This window comes from Lissotriton vulgaris, chromosome 5 (assembly GCF_964263255.1).
Source record: "Lissotriton vulgaris chromosome 5, aLisVul1.2, whole genome shotgun sequence".
Lineage (NCBI taxonomy): Eukaryota > Metazoa > Chordata > Amphibia > Caudata > Salamandridae > Lissotriton > Lissotriton vulgaris.
The window spans coordinates 90015858-90035266 of record NC_141693.1 but is presented as its reverse complement, the minus strand read 5'-3'; the positions used below and the strand labels follow the sequence as shown (position 1 = coordinate 90035266).

At 47.3% G+C, this 19409-nt stretch overlaps 1 protein-coding gene and 1 long non-coding RNA gene across 2 annotated transcripts in view; one reads left to right on the top strand and one right to left on the bottom strand.

Moving 5' to 3' along the window:
• SLC2A6 (solute carrier family 2 member 6) overlaps positions 1 to 19409 on the bottom strand; it is a 133421-nt gene that overhangs the window by 72100 nt on the left and 41912 nt on the right. The window lies entirely within an intron of this gene.
• LOC147710273 (uncharacterized) lies at positions 6067 to 8236 on the top strand. Its single transcript, XR_015295615.1, has 3 exons — positions 6067 to 6087; positions 6155 to 6956; positions 7673 to 8236. It is a non-coding gene; the product is annotated as an uncharacterized LOC147710273 (long non-coding RNA).

The window sequence follows — 19409 nt, the reverse complement described above, 5'->3', positions numbered from 1 at the left end:
CACAGTACTCGGGGGCACCAACACATCACTCGGAGACACCACCACATCACTCGGGAAAACAACCACATCACTAGGGGACACCACCATATCACTCGGGGACACCACCACATCACTCGGAGACACCACCACATCACTCGGGAAAACAACCACATCACTAGGGGACCCCACCACATCACTCGGGAACATCACCACATCACTCAGGAACACCACCACATCACTCGGGAACACCACCACATCACTCGGGGACACCACCACATCACTCAGGGGCACCACCCCATCATTCAGGGGCACCACCACCACATCACTCAGGGGCACCATCACATCACTCAGGGGCACCACCACATCACTCAGGGACACCCCCACATCACTCAGGGGCACCACCACATCACTCAGGGGCACCACTCAGGGGCACCACCACATCACTCAGGGACACCACCACATCACTCGGGGACACCACCACATCACTCGGGGACACCACCACATCACTCAGGGACACCACCACATCACTCTAATACACCACCACATCACTCAGCCCAACCACATCATCACTCAGCACCACAGCAGCACTGTCCTTCCTTGCTACCAACAAGCATTGCCATAGCTAATAGGACTCACATTAGGAAAGTGTAAGCTATTGGCTTTGTGAATAACAATGCTATTAATTTATATATTTTCAAAGCCAACACATATTTAAAAAATGTGTCATTTACAATACCAATAGCTCACACTTTCCTAATGCGAGACCTATTGCATTGCAAATGCTTGTTGTTATTTGGTGTAAATCTGTTCAGTATTTTTTGAGATATTTAAAGAAAAACAAGTTTGCATTGCTGAAGGTGCAAATAATTTAAGACTATTTTGTGATGAATCGCGAATGCACCCACCAACAGGAATGCGGTGATTGAGCAGAAAGATGGGCCCACCATTTTATGTAGCGGGACACATTCTTGAGGGCTCTAAATAATTATTCTAAGCAATAGAAGGGGTCAGGGTACCTTGACAAAATGGCTGGAATATAGGGGTGTTTGAGGGACTTCTTATGAGTAAAACACATCCAAAAACTTTTCTTTTGGACAAAACATATTTGCGAATGCATTGAGATGGTCAGCATTTACTCACAGATGCTGTCACACTCTCTTACACCCCCTCACAGACCCATTCAGAGACCAACTCAGAGACTTTTGCACCTACTCACACACCCACTCAAAGACTCATGCACCCACTCACAGACCCACTCAGACACTCATGCAACCATTTACGCACTTACTCAGAACATAATGCACACACTCACACACCTACTCAGAGACTTACGCACTCACTCACAGACCCACTCAGAGACTCATGTACCTGCTCACAGACCCACTCAAAGACTCATGTACCCATACACACACCTCCTCGGAGACTCACGCACCCACTCACAGACCCATTCAGAGATTCATGCACCTACTCATAGACCTACTCAGTTACCCACTCACAGACCCACTCAGAGACTCATTCCCCCACTCACAGACCCACTCAAAGACTCATGTACCCACACACACACCTCCTGAATAGACTCACACACCAACTCACTGACCCATTCAAAGATTCATGCACCTACTCATAGACCTACTCAGTTACTCACTCACAGACCCACTCACCCACTCACAGACCAGCTCAGAGACTCATGCATCCAGTCACAGACCAACTCAGAAACACATGCACCCATGCACAGACCCACTCAGAGACTCATGACCCTCTCACAGACCCACTCAGAGACTCACACACCCACTCATAGACCCACTTAGAGACTCATGTACCCTCTTGCACACCCATTCAGAAACTCACGTTCTCACTCACATTCCCTCTCAGAGATTCATGCACCCAGTCATACACCCACTCAGAGACTCATGCACCCACTCACAGACCCTCTCATAGACTCATGCACCCAGTCACAGACCCCCTCAAAGACCCATGCACTCACTCAGAGAAACACTAAGACACTCACGCACCCAGTCAAAGACCCAATCAGACACTGATGCATGCACTCACAAACCCATTCATAGACTCATGCACCAACTCAAAGACCCACTTAGAGACTCACACACCCATTCAAACAACCACTCAGAGACTTATGTACCCACTCACTGAGCCATTCAGAGACTGGTGCACCCATTCACCCACCTACTCAGAGACTCATGTATCCACTAACAGACCTACTCAGACACTCACATGCTCACTTACAGACCCACTCACACACTCACACATTAATTCAAAGACCCATTCAGACACTCATGCACCCACTCACATACTCACTCAGACACACTCCCAGTCACAGACCCACTCAGAGACCCATACACTTACTAACAGACCTACTCACACACCCACTCACTTAACTGATCCATTCAGACACTCAGGCACCCAGTCAAATGCATAGAGTCACTAATATAGATGTGAAATTTAATGTGCTGGTGTCTATTGAATGTCTGCTTTTGTTTTGTGAATTTGCGAAGTATTCGCAAATTTGAAAAAAGGGGGGTATTTAAAAAAAAAACAGTGTTTTGGAAATAGGGTGGATCTGAGAAAACCGGGTGCAACGTTATAGTTAGGAAATAACATTAAAAAACTCAAGAAATTAACTGAAAAAAACAAAGGTTACAGGGGCGTTATAGTTAGGAAACAGAATTTTAAGAAACTTAGAAATTCACTGAAAGGTTGCAAGGACGTTATAGTTAGGAAATAGTAATTTAAAAAACCTTTAAAATTCACTGAAAAAACAAAGGTGACAGAGTAATTATAGTTAGGTCGAGATTTCACTCATAGAAAAACTTTGAAATTCAGCAGTTATAGTCATCTGACCTAACTATAGCTTACACCCCGGCAATGCACTGTTTATGACCTCACATCTTGCATTATTCATGAAATAGTCAGTGACATCACTGAGGACATGAAGGGGTGGGACCACACTGCTTCACCTCCCAGCACAGTTTGCCCCTTAGCATTCTGGGCAATGCAGTTCATGGCACATGCTTACTTCAAATTTCACTGGAGTATTCCACCAAAGTTGGTGCAGATTAGGGCTGTTAATCTATAGACACGTGTTTCTGGATATCATCCGTCATCAGTACAGATAAAAATGAATTTTATTTGAGGTTGCTGAGCAGGCTGCCTCAATTTTTCAGGTCTCAGTACCTCTCACAGGCACACAGGTGCATCCCACAAGCTCGCCAACTCAATGGCTCTAGGGAGCCTTTTTAAACAGGAAAGGGTGGCAGCACACTGTTCACCTCCCAGCGCAGTTCACCCCTTAGCATTCTGGTCAATGCAGTTCATGGTACATGCTTACTTCAAATTTCACTGGCCTATTCCACCAAAGTTGGTGCAGATTAGGGCTGTCAATCTATAGACACGTGTTTCTGGATATCAAAGTTGGTGCAGGTTAATGCTGTTGCAGAACAACCTTCCTAAAGAATATGCATGAGGCAGCTCGCTATTTGCATCCGTGTGATTCAACATCAAACACAGTGATGGTGACCTTGAACAAACAGTCCAAAGTGATCCCTATTAGCATTCCCATGGGAAACTTTTTTTTAAAAGGAGCCCATGTTCCATGAAGCTGGTGTTGCTTAGCAGGAAAAAGGATGGTTTCCTGTTTGGGGAATCTTCAGCGGATAGCAGGCCTCTTCTCACATTTGAGTCTTTAGAGAATTCACCAGCAGTTGTTTTGGGGTGCCATCTTTCATTGTGCTATCAGCATTACATAGACCTACTAGCTTACCCGTCGCGCATTGCTGCGATCTCAGAAGAAAGGAAATTCAAGGAAACTTGTTATGATAACATTCAATTTAGATTGTGTCATTTTTATTGAAACTTATTCATTTTAATATGGAAAACATTTTAAAGTGTTGTTTTAATTCTGTTTATGTATTCGAGTGCTTGTGGATACACAGTATTTTTTGTTTTTCCATCTGGTGCGTACACGAATAAATGAGAAGGATTTCCGACGCGTGAGCTGGCCACATACAGTTGTCCATGTGAGAAGCACGGATTCTCCAAATGTAGTCCACACACTTGCAGCGATTGTCCTTGTGCTTTGTTGATGGTCATTGCAAAAGCGAGTCGCACCGGAAACTGTAAACGTTAATTCTGTTTATTTATTCAAGTGCTTGTGGATACACAGTATTTTTTGTTTTTCCGTCTGGTGCGTACACGAATAAATCAGAATGTTTTCCGACGCGTGAGCTGGCCACATACAGTTGTCCATGTGAGAAGCACGGATTATCCAAATGTAGTCCACACACTTGCAGCGATTGTCCTTGTGCTTTGTTGATGGTCATTGCAAAAGCGAGTCGCACCGTAAACTGTAAACGTTCAGTATTGGAAAGATTATGAGGGCCCTGGGGGGCGATATTTTACACATTGTTCTTTTTTTTTAGGTTTTGCCTGGCGTCCACTACGCAGCAGTGTTCGTGCAGGCGAAATCTTTTGAGCTTCAGTAGAGGGCTTTAACCCGCCTCTCTCTTCCATTGGCTAGCTCCATTAATGGAGGCTAGCCATTGGAAGAGATGGTTGTCAATCACTCTTTCCCCCGTCACAACGCGATTCGTGGGTGTTTCTGTCCCACCCCCCACACCCTCCCTCTCGCCGATGAGTTACACCCCTCATTGTCTGCGTTTTCCATCCTCCCGCCCTCCTCCCGTTGTCAGTGATCCATTTGTTCCCGCCTCCTCCCTGTTGTCCATGTTCTCTATCCTCCCCTTCCAGTTGTTGTGCCTTGTTTATCCCCCGCCCTCCCTCCAGTTGTCCGTGCCTTCTCCCTCCCGCCCGCCCACTGTCCGTGCCTCCTCCCTCGCGCCCGCCCATTGTCCCTGCCTCCTCCCTCCTGCCCGCCCACTGTCCGTGGCCTTGTTTATCCCCCGCCCTCCCTTTGTCCCTTCCTTCTCCCTCCCGCCCGCCCACTGTCCGTGTCTCCTCCCTCCCACCCACCCACTGTCCGTGCCTCCTCCCTCCGCCCGCCCACTGTCCGTGCCATGTTGGGGAAGCTGGGAGGTGGGCGTAGTACCAACAGGAGCGTGTGCTCGAGCTGAGGTGCAGTGCATGAGCCTGGTCGCGCGCCGGCGGTGGAGGTCGAGCGCGTGGACACCTGTGGGAGCGGCGCGCAGAGGCCGGCAGTGATGGCCGCGGTGAGAGGGAGGCAGCACAGCCATGAGGGACTGAATCAGGGCCCGTATTGCAACCCCTGCACCGGAGACCCGCTCAGGGTCCACCGCAAACATGACGTCTCCTGGGACTCCGCTGGCCACCGTGAGCGAGAAGGATACCCCCGAGCAGGTGAGCTGGGAGCGAGATTGCCTTCCGGGCAGGAAAGGGTGCACCTTCCGACCTGCCCCCTCCCCCTTGTGCTCTCTGCCTCTTTCTGTACCTCAGTCCTGACAAACCTTATGGTTGTTAGTCCCCCTTCAAATCCCGGGCTTTGACCAGTCGTGTACCTACCTGCCTCTTCAGACCTCCTCCCTTGACAGTGGTGTCACTATTTGCGGATTTTAGGATGGTACGAACTGAATCACAGATAAACAGTGTGTGAGTGTGGGGGGGGCTCTGTGTGTGGGGGGCTCTGTGTGTGGGGGGCTCTGTGTGTGGGGGGCTATGTGTGTGGGGGGCTCTGTGTGTGTGGGGGAGCTCTGTGTGTGTGGGGGGCTCTCTGTGTGTGTGGGGGGGGCTCTTTGTGTGTGTGTGGGGGGGCTGTGTGTGTGTGGGGGGGGCTCTGTGTGTGTGGGGGGCTCTGTGTGTGTGGAGCGGCTCTGTGTGTGTGGGGGGGCTCTGTGTGTGGGGAGGCTCTGTGTGTGTGGGGGGCTCTGTGTGGGGGGGCTCTGTGTGTGTGTGGCTCTGTGTGTGTGTGTGGTTGCAAATGCAATAGGTCTCGCATTTGCGAGAGATTAAGCTATTGACTTTGTAAATGACAATGCCATTTATTTGTCTGTTTTCAAAACCAACACATAAATAAAAATGTTGTCATTAACAATGCCAATAGCTCTAACTTTGGCAAAGGCGAGACCGTTGCATTGTAAATGCTTGGTTTTTTTTGTCGCCAGAAACCTTTGCGGGAGTGTACTCAACAACTTTTAACAATTTTTTTTATTTAAATTTTTTTTTTTGCCAGAAATCTTCGCGGGAGTGTACTCAACAACTTCCCAAAGTTTCATGGTGATCGGATGAATGGTGTAGTAATGCATAAAGGACAAACAGACATACTTTTGTTTTTATATATATATATAGATTACATGGGTGTGGCAATCTAACTTCTGCGTTTGCACTTCTGGCCATACATTGGTAATTTCTCTTTTTTATTCTGTCTTGTCATTTTGCCTTTCATGTAGCATTTTATTACTCTCCTATTCACTGCAGTTCTTCTTCTTTCAGCGGTGTTGGATTTTATTGCTGATAAAACCATGTATGATTTTATTTTATTAATAATTGTAAAAGATATATAAAGCCATATGTGCATTCTGCGAAATTATTACAAACAATTCTTGACATTATGTTACATAAATTCATATTTTTAAAATACTAATCCCATAATAAATATTTGTAAATTCTGTTATTGCTTTTTGAATTTCTTTATCTTTACATCTTTTTCAAACCACCTGTAAACGATTATGTGGTCAGAGCTGGTTAAACACAAACATGAGAATAATTATATAAATATATCCTGAATTCAAAAATTGCAATCAGTCCTTGATTGATCTAACAAATAGAAGATCTCTAAGTTTTATTGATTGCCTTCCAGCTTTTTGCAGAGCAATGCCAGTTGGAAGATGAAAACATCAAAGATTAGCTGAAGAGTGGTGACAAAAACACACTGCGCCTGAGTCACAAAGCAAATAGTAAACTTATGTACAGTCTACGCGCAAGAGTAGATTTACTAGTATCTGGAATTCACAAATATTCTCAAGAATCTGCATGGGAAGGTTCGCCAGGTTGGAGAACCGCAGCCTTAAGGCCCGGCGGCACAGGGTACGCTTGAAATCCCCGGGATTCACCTGCCTTGTCAAAACAGAGACACGGACTCTTCGTCTGGCGTAGAGGATGGTATTTATTAGCTGCAGCTAGTACAGTGGTCTTAGAAGTCGTCGGTACAACGAGGTTCAAAAGAGACTGCCACTTAACTCTGTGGCGCACAGGTTTATATACGATACAATACAATGCAAAAATGCAATCACACAAGAGCGTGAACTATAGGCAAACGTTATAGACAATGTTTTAAGACTAAGGCAACTCAAGTTCCCGGTTCCGTTTGTCACTCGACCCCTTAAGTAAATTACAAATGAATCCACACAATTCGATTTACAAGTAGAGAAAACACAGCTGCGTGTTGTAGAAGGACAGTCATGAAACAGGAGAATGCATGAGACATGTAGCGAAGGACAGCAGATAAGATAACTTAAAGGAAACAATGGTGTGAACCAACATGTAGTCCGGACGGGGATTAATCAGCTCGGACAGGAATTAGTGTACTCGGCCAAACCCTGACACTCGTTAGTAAACATAATCAAGGAAACCACCTGACACGCAAAGACAGAAACGACAAAAACATTGCGTTCGCCGAGCTGCCTGAGTGAGGGCAACATAAAATGGCGGCGATCACAAAATGGAGGCTGAGCACGAACGAATTCGTAATTTACAGAACCTTAAGTTGCATGTTTCCATGCACGTCTCTGGGAAGGTCTTGTGACATTTCTAGCTGGGTCCTATTCCTGCTGTGCAGAGTTCTGTATCTGCACCGGTAAGATGCCATTCCCTCTACAAACTCATGTTTTTGATCTCTTATGATGAAACTTCTCCCACAACTACACTACTTCTGGGGGTGACCCATACCGCTTCCCAGCCTAGAAAGGAATTTGGGAATTTACAGCTGCTCTTGACTGGATCAAGGGGAATTGAAGGAATTTGTAAATGCCAACAAACCACCATGTTTCTGGGTATTCACTATTAAGATACTTCCAAAGCTACCTATGTCTTGGAACATCAACTGTCTCATCCCTTGGGTAGGGTTCATGGTAGCTCATCACACACGAAAATGGAGTTACACATGCCAGGGATTCCTGCCAGGGTTAATAAAGTAAAATTCAGTTAGAAACCAATGGTTATGACCAAATTTCCCTTTTGCATGAGGCCTATTTTTGCAGGTATTTCAATCCAATGTTTCAGTTATTATCTGCATAAAAACAGAGTACACTACTGGGAATGTGATGTGACAGGTCCCTTGATGTCTAGCCCCCCTATGCAGAATTCTGCATGTAATTACACAACAGGCTGGAGGTGAAAATGGACTCTCCTGCACAAGTGCACATTTTTGTTCTCCATGGAAAAACAATTTACCGCATGGAGAGAAGCTTCCCCAACATCCCCAGAAAAGGAGTGATTTATCTATTCCCCTGCTCATCCCAGAAGAGGATCTATTCCACAAATATACATGTTTGTGGGTCTTCCTACACTTCTGAGACCACCCTCTTCCTACCCCTTGAATGGGATTTACTACTGCAGATTTCCCACATTCATGATGTAGAAATTCACAGTGGTAAAGTCATTTGCTGCTGTCAGTAATCATCTCTTTGTCAGTTTCTGGTTGGTGTAAATGAGGTATTTTCGGCAGAAACTTACATTTAAGGCCAAAAATATAATTGCATATGGGTGAACGTGTGTGCGTCTATACTTGGGACAAGTGCCTATTTCTTTTCTTCTTCGACTAAAGATCTTCACAAGCCTTGACATGGCCCATTTAGCTTCTTATAAAATGTAATGGATCCCCTCTTGCCTCTGCGTCTTTAAAACAGTCTAGACATGACCTGCTTCGCATTACATGCTATACTGTTTCTTCTTTATTCGATGAAGTGCGACTTTATAAACCTCACCTTTTAAATCTAGTCTTTACTCTCATTACATTTGCTCACTTTTTGTTGCTATTTCATTTCTCAAACATCATTTTTCATATCCAGCTATCCCAAACTGACCCATGATTATCTCTAGGCCTTGGTTTGGAAGAACAGAAACTTATTAAACAACATCCAGGGGGCAGATATGAGGCAGTGCCAAAATGATTGCCTTACACTTATCAATAGTTCCATAATTTCTACTAATATCGCTGCAACACAGATTACAGAAAATAGGATTTTTAAATTGCAACGATTAGGGGTGTGCAATTTTTCATTTCCGCGAGCTAAGTCTTACATAGATGCCCCTATAGTTGGTCTACCTCTAACCAACAGAGCTTCCTGCTTTTTCTCTGTGTATGCCCTGGAGTACTTCTTACCGGGAAACTAACATTATTATTTCCTTGCAGATAATAAGAGACATAGGCGATGCCAACAGGTTACACCTTTGCCTGTTCTTTGCATTTCCTATACTTTTTCCCAATGCTGTTAAGGATCAGCAAAAAGAAAAAAAAAATATTGTGAATGCTCAAATATTGTGAATGCTCAAATATTGTGAATGCTCAAATGTTGTGAATGCTCAAATATTGTGAATGCTCAAATGTTGTGAATGCTCAAATATTGTGAATGCTCAAATATTGTGAATGCTCAAATGTTGTGAATGCTCAAATACTGTGCATGCTCACCAAAAAGAGCTCAGTGATGGATTCGTGTGAATGCTGGGCATGTGCATGCCCCATCACGTTGCAGTTGCCCCCGAGTAATCATGAATGGCGGCACACGCGTCTGCACACATGCACGTGCACCAGCAGTTATTTTGCTTACATTTTAAGTTACTTTTCCAAGATGATGGACTCTCCTCTTTGGAGTGGGAAATTAAAAAGAAAAACATAAAAAGAGCACCAAAGAACATTGTGTTTTTTTTTTTTTAGAAAGTAGCAGTCAAGCGGCAAATTGTAGCTGCCAAGCCCGCAAAAAAACAAAAATAAAGTTATACCCCCTCTCTTCAAAAGAAGAAAACATCACAGGCTGTACTACACATAGTGGTATATTTACAAAGAAATTCTGCAGCGCTGCAAGCAGTTTAGCAGAGAGACGCTTCGTCATTTAAAAATGCCGGGATGCACTGTATTCTAATTGATATCAAATACAGCACACTCCTGTGTTTTCACTTTTGCAGGCGCTAAAAAAGTTGTCTAGTGCCAATGCAGACACCCTTGTGCCATGGTGCAAGGCTGGCAATGTGGCTTTAAGGCATTCAAAGTGGCTTATAGCCGCATTGTGAATATGGAGCAGGACATTGCGCCACCAGCGTGTCTTAAAATGTGATGCTCTGGTAGGTCAATGCACATGCCCCATAGTGCTCTAGGGTTACAACGGGCATCCCACTTTTTGCACCTCCTAGGACTCTTACGTGGCAGAAGAGGTCACAGACAAGTGGGGAACCCCTTCTGTAATACTGATATTGGGGCATGGTCTAATGCAAATGAGGGAATACCTTTGTCAGTGTGCCCACAGGAACAGACACAAACAGCACCTTGGAAGGTGCAATCACAGTGTGTCCTCACAGTGTCCCATAAAGGGTGACACCTTGTCAGTGCTTCTCTTTAACCAGTACGTTTGAAGAGGGAAAGAGGGTCCCAGAGTCCCCCGCCGCCCAGAATATCCCTCACCGCACCTGCCTGCTAGGGGATCACCTATAGGCGGCACGCCACCTGCACTGTGCAACAGCGATTGGCTTGCAAACAGGCTATCCTTATTCACTGAATACGCTGTCCATTGGTAGGTGCTGGAGGAAGGAGGAATGGTGGAGCTTGGACAAGTAAATGCAGATGAGGACTGATGACAGAGTAATTGAGGAGCAGGGTGGTTGGGTCTTTTTAAATTAACCAAAAAAGACAAAGCGGAGCAGGGTAGGGAGGGTGAATGAAGCAATGGACAAGCTTGGGTGGATCAACACAAAAACACAGGTGGGTTGGATGTGAAGGAGAGAGAACGAGCCACAAAAGCATGCAGTCCCAAGGAGTGCTGGAAGCAAAAGAAAAAAACCTGTAGTTTCCTGATTTGGAGCTGTAAAAAGATAGAAGCCATCCAATCAAAAGTACGTTTAAAAAACTCGACTCCAGTGCAGGGGCACACACAAGCAGCCATTGAATAAGACTCAAGCAAATGAGATTGATAATAAAGTTAACCAATTGTGAACAGTGGGCTGACCCAAAATCACTGTAAGTAACTGGCACTGTTTATAATAGGTCCTCAACAACAGGGGGTGTGGGGGGGTGCTACTACTGCTTGAACAGCCAGGTCTTGAGGAGTCTTCTGAAGGCCAGCAGGTCCTGGGTCTGTCGGAGGCAGATGGGGCCGGTGTTCCAGATTTTTTTGTGGCGAGGTGAGAGAATGATCTGCCGCCGGCGGTCACTCGATGGATGCGGTGGACGGTGGCGAGGGCGAGGTCAGTGGAGGTACGCTGGGGGTTTGGAGTGTAGAAGGTGAGTCGTTCGTGGAGGTACGCTGGTCCGGTGTTGTGGAGAGCTTTGTGAGTGTGGGTGAGGAGCTTGAAGGTGATCCTCTTGTTGATGGGAAGCCAGTGTAGGTCTTTCAGGTGGGCTGTGATGTAACTGTGGCGGGGGATGTCGAGGATGAGGTGTGCTGAGGCATTATGTATGCGTTGTAGACGTTTCTGGAGTTTGGTTGATGTTCCTGCGTAGAGAGCGTTGCCGTAGTCTGGTCTGCTGCTGACGAGGGCCTGGGTGACCGTCCTTCTGGTACAGGTGGGGATCCATCTGTAGATCTTGCGGAGCATGCGGAGGGTGATGAAGCAGGAGGAGGAGATGGCGTTCACTTGCTGGGTCATTGACAGTGCGGAGTTCAGGATGACTCCCAGGTTACGTGCATGGTTAGTAGGTGTCGGTGCATCTCCCAGTGTGGTCGGCCACCATGAGTCGTCGCAGGCGGCAGGGGTGGATCTGATAATGAGGACCTCTATCTTGTCCGAGCTCAGTTTCAGGCAGCTGAGGATCATCCATTAGGCGATGGTCTTCATTCCTTCGTGGAGGTTGGATTTGGTGGTGGTGGGGGTCCTTTGTGAGGGAGAGGATCAGCTGGGTGTCGTCGGCGTATGAGACGATGTTGAGGTTTTGTGATCTGGCGATGTTAGCGAGCGGTGCCATGTAGATGTTGAAGAGTGTCGGGCTGAGGGACGATCCTTGGGGTACGCCGCAGATGATCTTGGAGTCTTTCGATCAGAACGGGGGGAGGCGGACACTCTGGGTTCTGCCGTTGAGGCAGGAGGAGGTCCAGTGCAGTGCTCTGTCGCGGATCCCAGCATTGTGTAGTCATGTGCGGAGGGTGTGGTGGCAGATAGTGTCAAAGGCTGCCGACAGACCCATGAGGATGAGGGCTGTGGTTTCTCCATTGTCCATCATGGCCCTGATGTCGTCGGTTGCGGTGATGAGGGCTGTTTCGGTGCTGTGGTTGCTGGGAATCCAGATTGGGACGGGTCCAGGCTGGTGTTCTTTTCGAGGAAGGAGGTCAGTTGCTTGTTGACGATCTTCTCGATGACTTTCGCCCGGAATGGGAGGAGGGAGATGGGCCGGAAGTTCTTGAGGTCAGCTTTGGGTTTCTTGAGTAGGGCGTTGATCTCGGCGTGTTTCCAGCTCCCCGGGAAGGCGGCAGTCTCAAAGGAACTGTTGATGATTTTGCGGAGATGGGGTGCGATGGTAGAGCTTGCTTTGTTGAAGATGTGGTGCGGGCAGGGGTCGGATGGTGAACCGGAGTGGATGGTGTTCATGGTTCTGATGGTGTCTTCGTCATTGACATGAGTCCAGGACAGAAGGGGGTCGATGTCGATGAGGCTGGGGGGCAGTGAGTCTGAGGTGTCTGTGTTTGTCGAGGAGGCCTGGTTGCTGAAGCTGTTGTGGATGTCTGTGATCTTGCGGTGGAAGAAGGTGGCTAGGGAGTCGTAGAGGTCTTGTGATGACGGGATGTCATTGGAGTTGGAGCTGGGGTTGGAGAGTTCCTTCACGATGTTGAAGAGCTCTTTGCTGTTGTGCGTGTTGTTATCGATGTGTTCTTTGAAGGAGGTCCTTTTGGCGGTTCAGATGAGTTGGTGATGTCTGCGGATGGCGCTCTTGTAGGCTGTGTTGCTGTTTGTTTGTGGTGCCACTTCTTCTCGAGTCTGGAGCAGGCCTGCTTGGATGCCTGGAGGTCGGTGGTGAACCAGATGGCTTTTCTTTCGGTGCCTCTGTTTGAGGGTTTCTTGATCGGGGCGAGAGTGTTGGCACAGTCGTCTAACCATTGCCTGAGGTTGAGGGCGGCGGAGTCGGTGTCGGTGGTGTCCGCTGGTAATTGGGTGAGGGTGGTGACAAGCTGGTCTTCAGTGACTTTGCTCCAGCTGCGGTGGTGGGCCCATTGTGTGCGGTGGTGCATTGTGGTTTTCTCGAAGGTGAAGTAGACGCAGAGGTGGTCGGTCCAGTGGAATTTGGTGGTGTTGCTGAAGGTGATGTGGTTGCTGGCTGAGAAGATGGGGTCAAGCGTGTGTCTGGCGGAGTGGGTGGGAGTCGTGACGAGCTGTTTGAGTCCGAGGTTGGCAAGGTTGTCGAGCAGGGTGGTGGAGTTGCTGTTATTGTTTTTTTCGAGGTGGAAGTTCAGGTCTCCGAGGAGGATGTAGCCCATGTATGCAAGGGCGTGCGTGCTGACTAGGTCGGCGATGGAGTCACTGAACTGTGGCTGGGTGTCCAGTGGTCTGTAGATGAGGGTTCCTCTGAGGGCTGTGTTGGGGTTGGTGTGGATCTGGAAGTGGAGGTGTTTGGCGGTGATGAGCGTGTCGTCGGTGTTGGTCGAGATTCTGAGGGTGTTTCTGTGGACGATGGCGATTCCTCCTCCTGTGCCGTTGGTGCGGTCCCTGCTGGTGATCTTGTAGCCGTAGGAGATGGCTATAGCGATATCAGGTGCCAAGGAGGGGTTCATCTCTGTCAGGAAGGTGACGTCTGGGTAGGTGGAGTCGAGTAGGTTCCAGAGGTTGATGGCGTGTTTGCTGGTGGAGCGGGTGTTGAGAAGAAGGCAATGGAGGCTGTTGCGACCTGCCCCGGTGGGCATGGTGGTGGTTTGGATGCTGGTGTAGTGGCAGTTCCAGCAGGAGAAGGGTCCGTTGGTCTGCCTCGGGGTGGCAAGGGGGTCTGGTGCTGCGTGCGGTCCAGGCGTGGATGGGCGTAGACGGGCTTGCCTTAGGCGCGCCTTAAGCACGCCAGTGTCGCGCCCACTGCGCAGCCACCATAAGAGGGTGAGGTGGGAGGGAGCGGGAACAATCGGTGATCGGGAGCGGGGCTGCGGGGGACACAGCGGCGGGAAAGTGGGAGAGCAGAACGGGCGGGGGACAGAGGGAAACAGGGGTACAGTGGCGCAAAGTTAATTAAAAAACTAAAGCTAGAAATTCAGAGGGAAATAAGGGCACACAGTAAAACAAAACAGTAGCAGCAGTATGGCACACCGCAGCAAGTGCAGATCCTGAGGAGCGGACTGCCAGCAGGTGGCAGAGGGGGGCCTCGATCTCATGGCAGGAGCTGGCTTAAGGGCACGGGCACACAGGTGGGGCTGTACGGCGTGGGGAGCAACCTGCCTGTACACAGGGTCAAGGGTCACTGAACAAAGGCCACAACTTAAACCTAGCTAGCACCGACGGTATAGACAACTGCCAAAAGCAATGCACACCAGGCAATGCGTACATGGGTTTGAAGCACAAGGCATGGAATTCAACATTGCTGTGCCTAGCAGACAAAGGTCTAAGCTGCAAGCCATCGTCATTGAACCCTGAGGTTGGGACGCGACATGAGTACTAACATTACAAACTAATGTTTGTTATATAGAAGTATAGAGTTCATTAAAAAAACGGTCAAGGTAATGCACACTTATGGTTCCAGAATGGTGACTTCCAAGTTGTAGTGTTGGTGGTGCAAATGGCCAGTTGCTGGAGTGCTGTGCTGTGATTGGCCTTCTTGGGAGGGTAGCAAGCAATTGTGGCCACAAAGTTATTCAAGAAAGGAAGGCTGGGGTGATCCAATCAATGTTGTGTTTTTTTAGGGTGCTCATCATCCTGGGGCTAGGGGGAAATTTAACAGTCAGTAAGGGACATACTTTAAGGGTCTAAACGTTACCTGGGGTGACACAGGGGTGCCTCAGACGGTTAACCTTTGTTTGTTTCACCCTTTGTGATGCAGAGTAGATGAGCGCATCCTAGGAGAAGCCTAGATAGACATTCCAGTGGATCTTGTGATACTTCACTGGGCATTTCTGAATAGCTCGAACACACAGCAGATTGGTAAGAGAGGGTTGGGACTGTGAGGAGGCACAGAGAACAGGTAGCATTGCAGCTGGGCTTGGGAGACCAGACAGGGAAGGGAAAAGAAAGAACAGGGCCAAAAACTAGGGGGAGATGCCATTGGCTTGGGAGGTCAGGAGAGGCCTTGTAGGTGTCATGTAACCTTCCGTCAGCCTATCTCTATACCACCCGAAGGTGTTGCATATGACATGGGGTTCTCTGGTGCTTATGATTTTATCCACATACTTCTTCAGAAGAGTTTTTCTCTAAAGAGAGGGATGTTATTTTTCAAGAAGTGCATGCTGCAGACAGAATTACCTCTGGGTGCCTGGGTGAGTGCCATGGCAAAGTGGGTTACCCAGTGCTTAATTTGAGCCAGTGGTTTCCGGGGCTCGGCACTAGCACTTAATTGTCAACACCAGTGCTTGTGACAATATGCCACAAGGTGGCACTGTCTGACTAACTTAGAGATGACCACAGCAACAGTTAATGATTAATTCAATATACATTAAAATTACTATTACATGCCGCCCAAACCATTCTTATAGCTTTGGGGGCCTGGAATAGTCCAAATTGTCGCACTTGTAGGAGTGTGATGGATAGTAGCTCTGTTGCTACTATCATTGGCAGCCCTTGCAGGGGCAATGTGTGTTGCAAGCTGCAGTGGCCTCCTGAGAGGGCCTTGGCACTTATTTTGTTTTCAAATTAAGCTGTGAAGTGAACTAATGTTCAAAGGTACCCTGAAGGAAGGGAAATGATTCCCTACATTCCGAAAGGGATATGGTATACAAACTGGTGGCAAGTTCTGACCTGTGCACTTTTATAGCTCAAACAAATAGCCTTCAATCTGCTTGATAAAGTGTGCAATAAGGTCATGCTTCCCTACACTCACCGCGTGTAACTGTAAACCCTCCAAGAAAGCCAAATAATGGACGATTTGTGTGATGAAATGTTGAAATGAACTTGTGGTGAAATTCACAGCGTGCGGCTGCATAATGTTTTGTAATGTTACAAGCTGAAAAACGACTTAATGACAGGTAAGTTTTTCCTATATGTTCGGTTACATTCTAAAACCAAGGCCTTCTTTACAAAACATGAAATGGACAGGTTTTCTTGGACTCTACAGCAGCTCTTAACAGTGGGTGCGAACCACGGTGGAATAGTTCCCTATGCATGGTGGGGTTGGACTGTGAGTGGAGGTCTTCGATAGTCCAGTGGGGCACTGCGTTCACTTATTTGGACAACAGCACTATCGGACCCCATACCTGGGCCTGCTGCAGTTGCTTGCCTGCTCAGAGGAATTGGGAGAAAAGCTGTCCGCTGCCAGCAGTGGGATGAAACGGGATGTATGTCAGTACAACGCAATCTTTTAGATCGCGGTACTTTACAATGCGGTTATTACAATGCAAGTCGTTACAAGGACTTGCGTTGGAGGGCGCGGATTAAGGAATAATATCATTTTATATTCCAACGCCAGTCCACGTAACAGTAGGGAAGGTGTTGGAATATAAATTTACAATATTCCTTAACCAACAGCGCCATCCAGCGCAAGTCGTAGTAACGACTTGCATTGTGATGGCAGCGTGGTAAAGGTTGTGTGGTGTAAACACCGCGTTGTAAACGACGTTTACCGAGGAAAAGACCAGAGGGGACCACGGAGGCTAAATAATACAGCAGCCCAAATAATAATAATAATCCACATTTGTAAAGCGCACAATCACCCGTAAGGGTCTCTAGGCGCTGGGGGCCGTTGGGAAGATTAAGCAAGCTATTGCCCAGAGTCACATGGTGTTGAGCTAATCTGCCGCCGGTGCTGGGGATCGAACCGTGATCCTCAGATTCCGGAGTCAGTCGCCCTAGCCGCGGCGCCACACCTCTGTGTGTGTGACATGCGCAGATGGGGTTAAAGGAAGGACGGGCCACGTTAATGTGGGCGAGTCATTGCTATGCCCATAGGCTCGGAAGAAAACACAATAGAGTCATGTGGTGCTTGAAAAGCAAAATATATTGCGGAAAGGGACCCGGGGTAGCCCCCAACAATGCAGCAACAATAAGGTTCTGGGCATCGATGCGAATATGTTTAGTAATATGGCAGATAAATAGATAATATGAGCTGTCACACTCTCAATAACATGCTTAGTAGAGAAAGGGCCATATGTACAGAATTTAGGGATGGGCATTTCCTAATCCCAATTTCTAATGCACAAAAATGGATAAATTGGAGATAGCGATTCATAATGGGGTCGCAATAGACCTACCTCATTAATTTGAATGAGTTAGGTCAGAATTTACGTCCCATTACGAATTGCAGCAATCACAGGGATGGTGGCCTGCTGAGGTCAGCAGACCACCATGTCTGTGATCGCTTTTTAATAAAGTAAACTTTTTTTAATTAAATGAATCCTGTTTCCTTAAAGGAAAACAAGATGCATTTCACAAAATAAAATGAAACTGTTAAGCTTCATTTTTAGGTTGAGCCTGGGCAGCGAGCATGCGCTGTCTGCAAGACCTGGTGTAAGTAATACATGGAGCGTAATCGCGCCTGCTTCTTGCCATTGGTTAACTTCTCCTTTGCTCTTCTTTCCTAGCACCTTATTGGTCGGTAGTCCACATATATCACTTCCGTTGTAGCGCAAGGAGCACCAGCCAACTACAGTTTTGTTACGCTGTAAGTGTTTGGCTGTATCGTTTAGGGACTATTTCTTTTGTTCTGTGCTAGTGATGTTCTATCACCACAGCACAGAGCACAGCGCCGGTTTCATGTTTTATTTTTTTTAATCTAGCTTCATGGCGGCCATGAAGCACATAACTTTATATGCATGGGTGTTGCGCTTCATATTTTAGCCCAGCGCTCGCTTTCATCATTTTTTTAAATTACTGTGCACCGGCGCCGCACTTTATGTTTTAGCACAGTGCAGGCTTTTATATATAGAACATGGGCACCACGCTATATGCCTTAGAACTGTTTTCTATTGTGTCAAAAAATACTTTTCTGTCTGACACTGAATTGGCAGCTACTTAGGCGAAGTTAACATGCTGAACTGGAACATCTGATATTTGTTCGCCGCAGTGTGCAAGCGGAAAAATTGAGGGGTAGAGGTTTTTTCATATGTGCATTAGCGTTTGTTACCTCTGCTTTATGAGTTCGATGTGGTACAGGAACCACTGGCTTTCCGTTACCTATGATAAATGTTGCCTGTTAGTCTAAAAAATTGTTTGCAGAAACTGACGTTTCAGTGCATGCAGTATGCACCTGCACTGCTGTCGTCTGATATCTGTTCTTATATTATCTTTATTTAGTAGTGATATGTTTGCGGACTCGTAGACGAGAATATTAGTCAGCCATTTTAGAGGCAGTACTCTCTTTCTACGGCTCTGATTGGTTGCCGATGGAATGGCACATGTGTATTTGAGTCAAGCAGGAAGTGTGGCTTCCGGGCCAAAATTTGTGGATTTCTAAGTGGAAAAGGTGAGGGGTTAGAGGTTTTTTTTCTATGTGTATTAGTGTTTGTTACCTGCGCTTTATGTGTTCAGCGTCGTACAGGAACCACTGGCCTTCCGTTACCTATGACAAATGTCGCCCATTAGCCCCCAAAGTTGTTTGCAGAAACTAACGTTTGAGTGCGTGCGTGAAAGGAATATGTTCCCGCACTGCTGTCCCCATCTCTTCTTGTTTCTGTATTGAACAGTTTTCCCCACACTTCAGATTCAGAAGTGTCACCTATGGGACAGTTCTGGTTTCACGACTAGATGCCAGCTGGCAATGTAGTGATAGATAGTAGATTACTTTTATAATGATGGTCGTGATGCCTGTCCATGCCAGGTAGTCTTGAAATGGTATTGAGAAAAGAATTTCCACTCACCCACTAAAGGTGGCTGGTGGTTGTAGCACTGTCATGGCCTAGAAAGCAAAAGGGAGGACCTGGCCTGGCAGTTCGGGCTGGACTGTCCCCATGGGGCACAGGGTCAAGACTGATTTTCATATGGCTGGGTTCAAACTAGAATTGCATGGGGAGCAACACATCGATAGATTTAGGCCCAGATCTCTGTATTGGGGTGAATGCAGGGGCGGATTGGCAAGGTGGGCATTCGGGAATGGGCCGAAGGGCCGGTGCCTCAGTGCCCTCTGTGGGCCGTTTTTTTTCTCCCCTGTCCCAGTCCACAGAGAGTGGACTAGGAAAGGG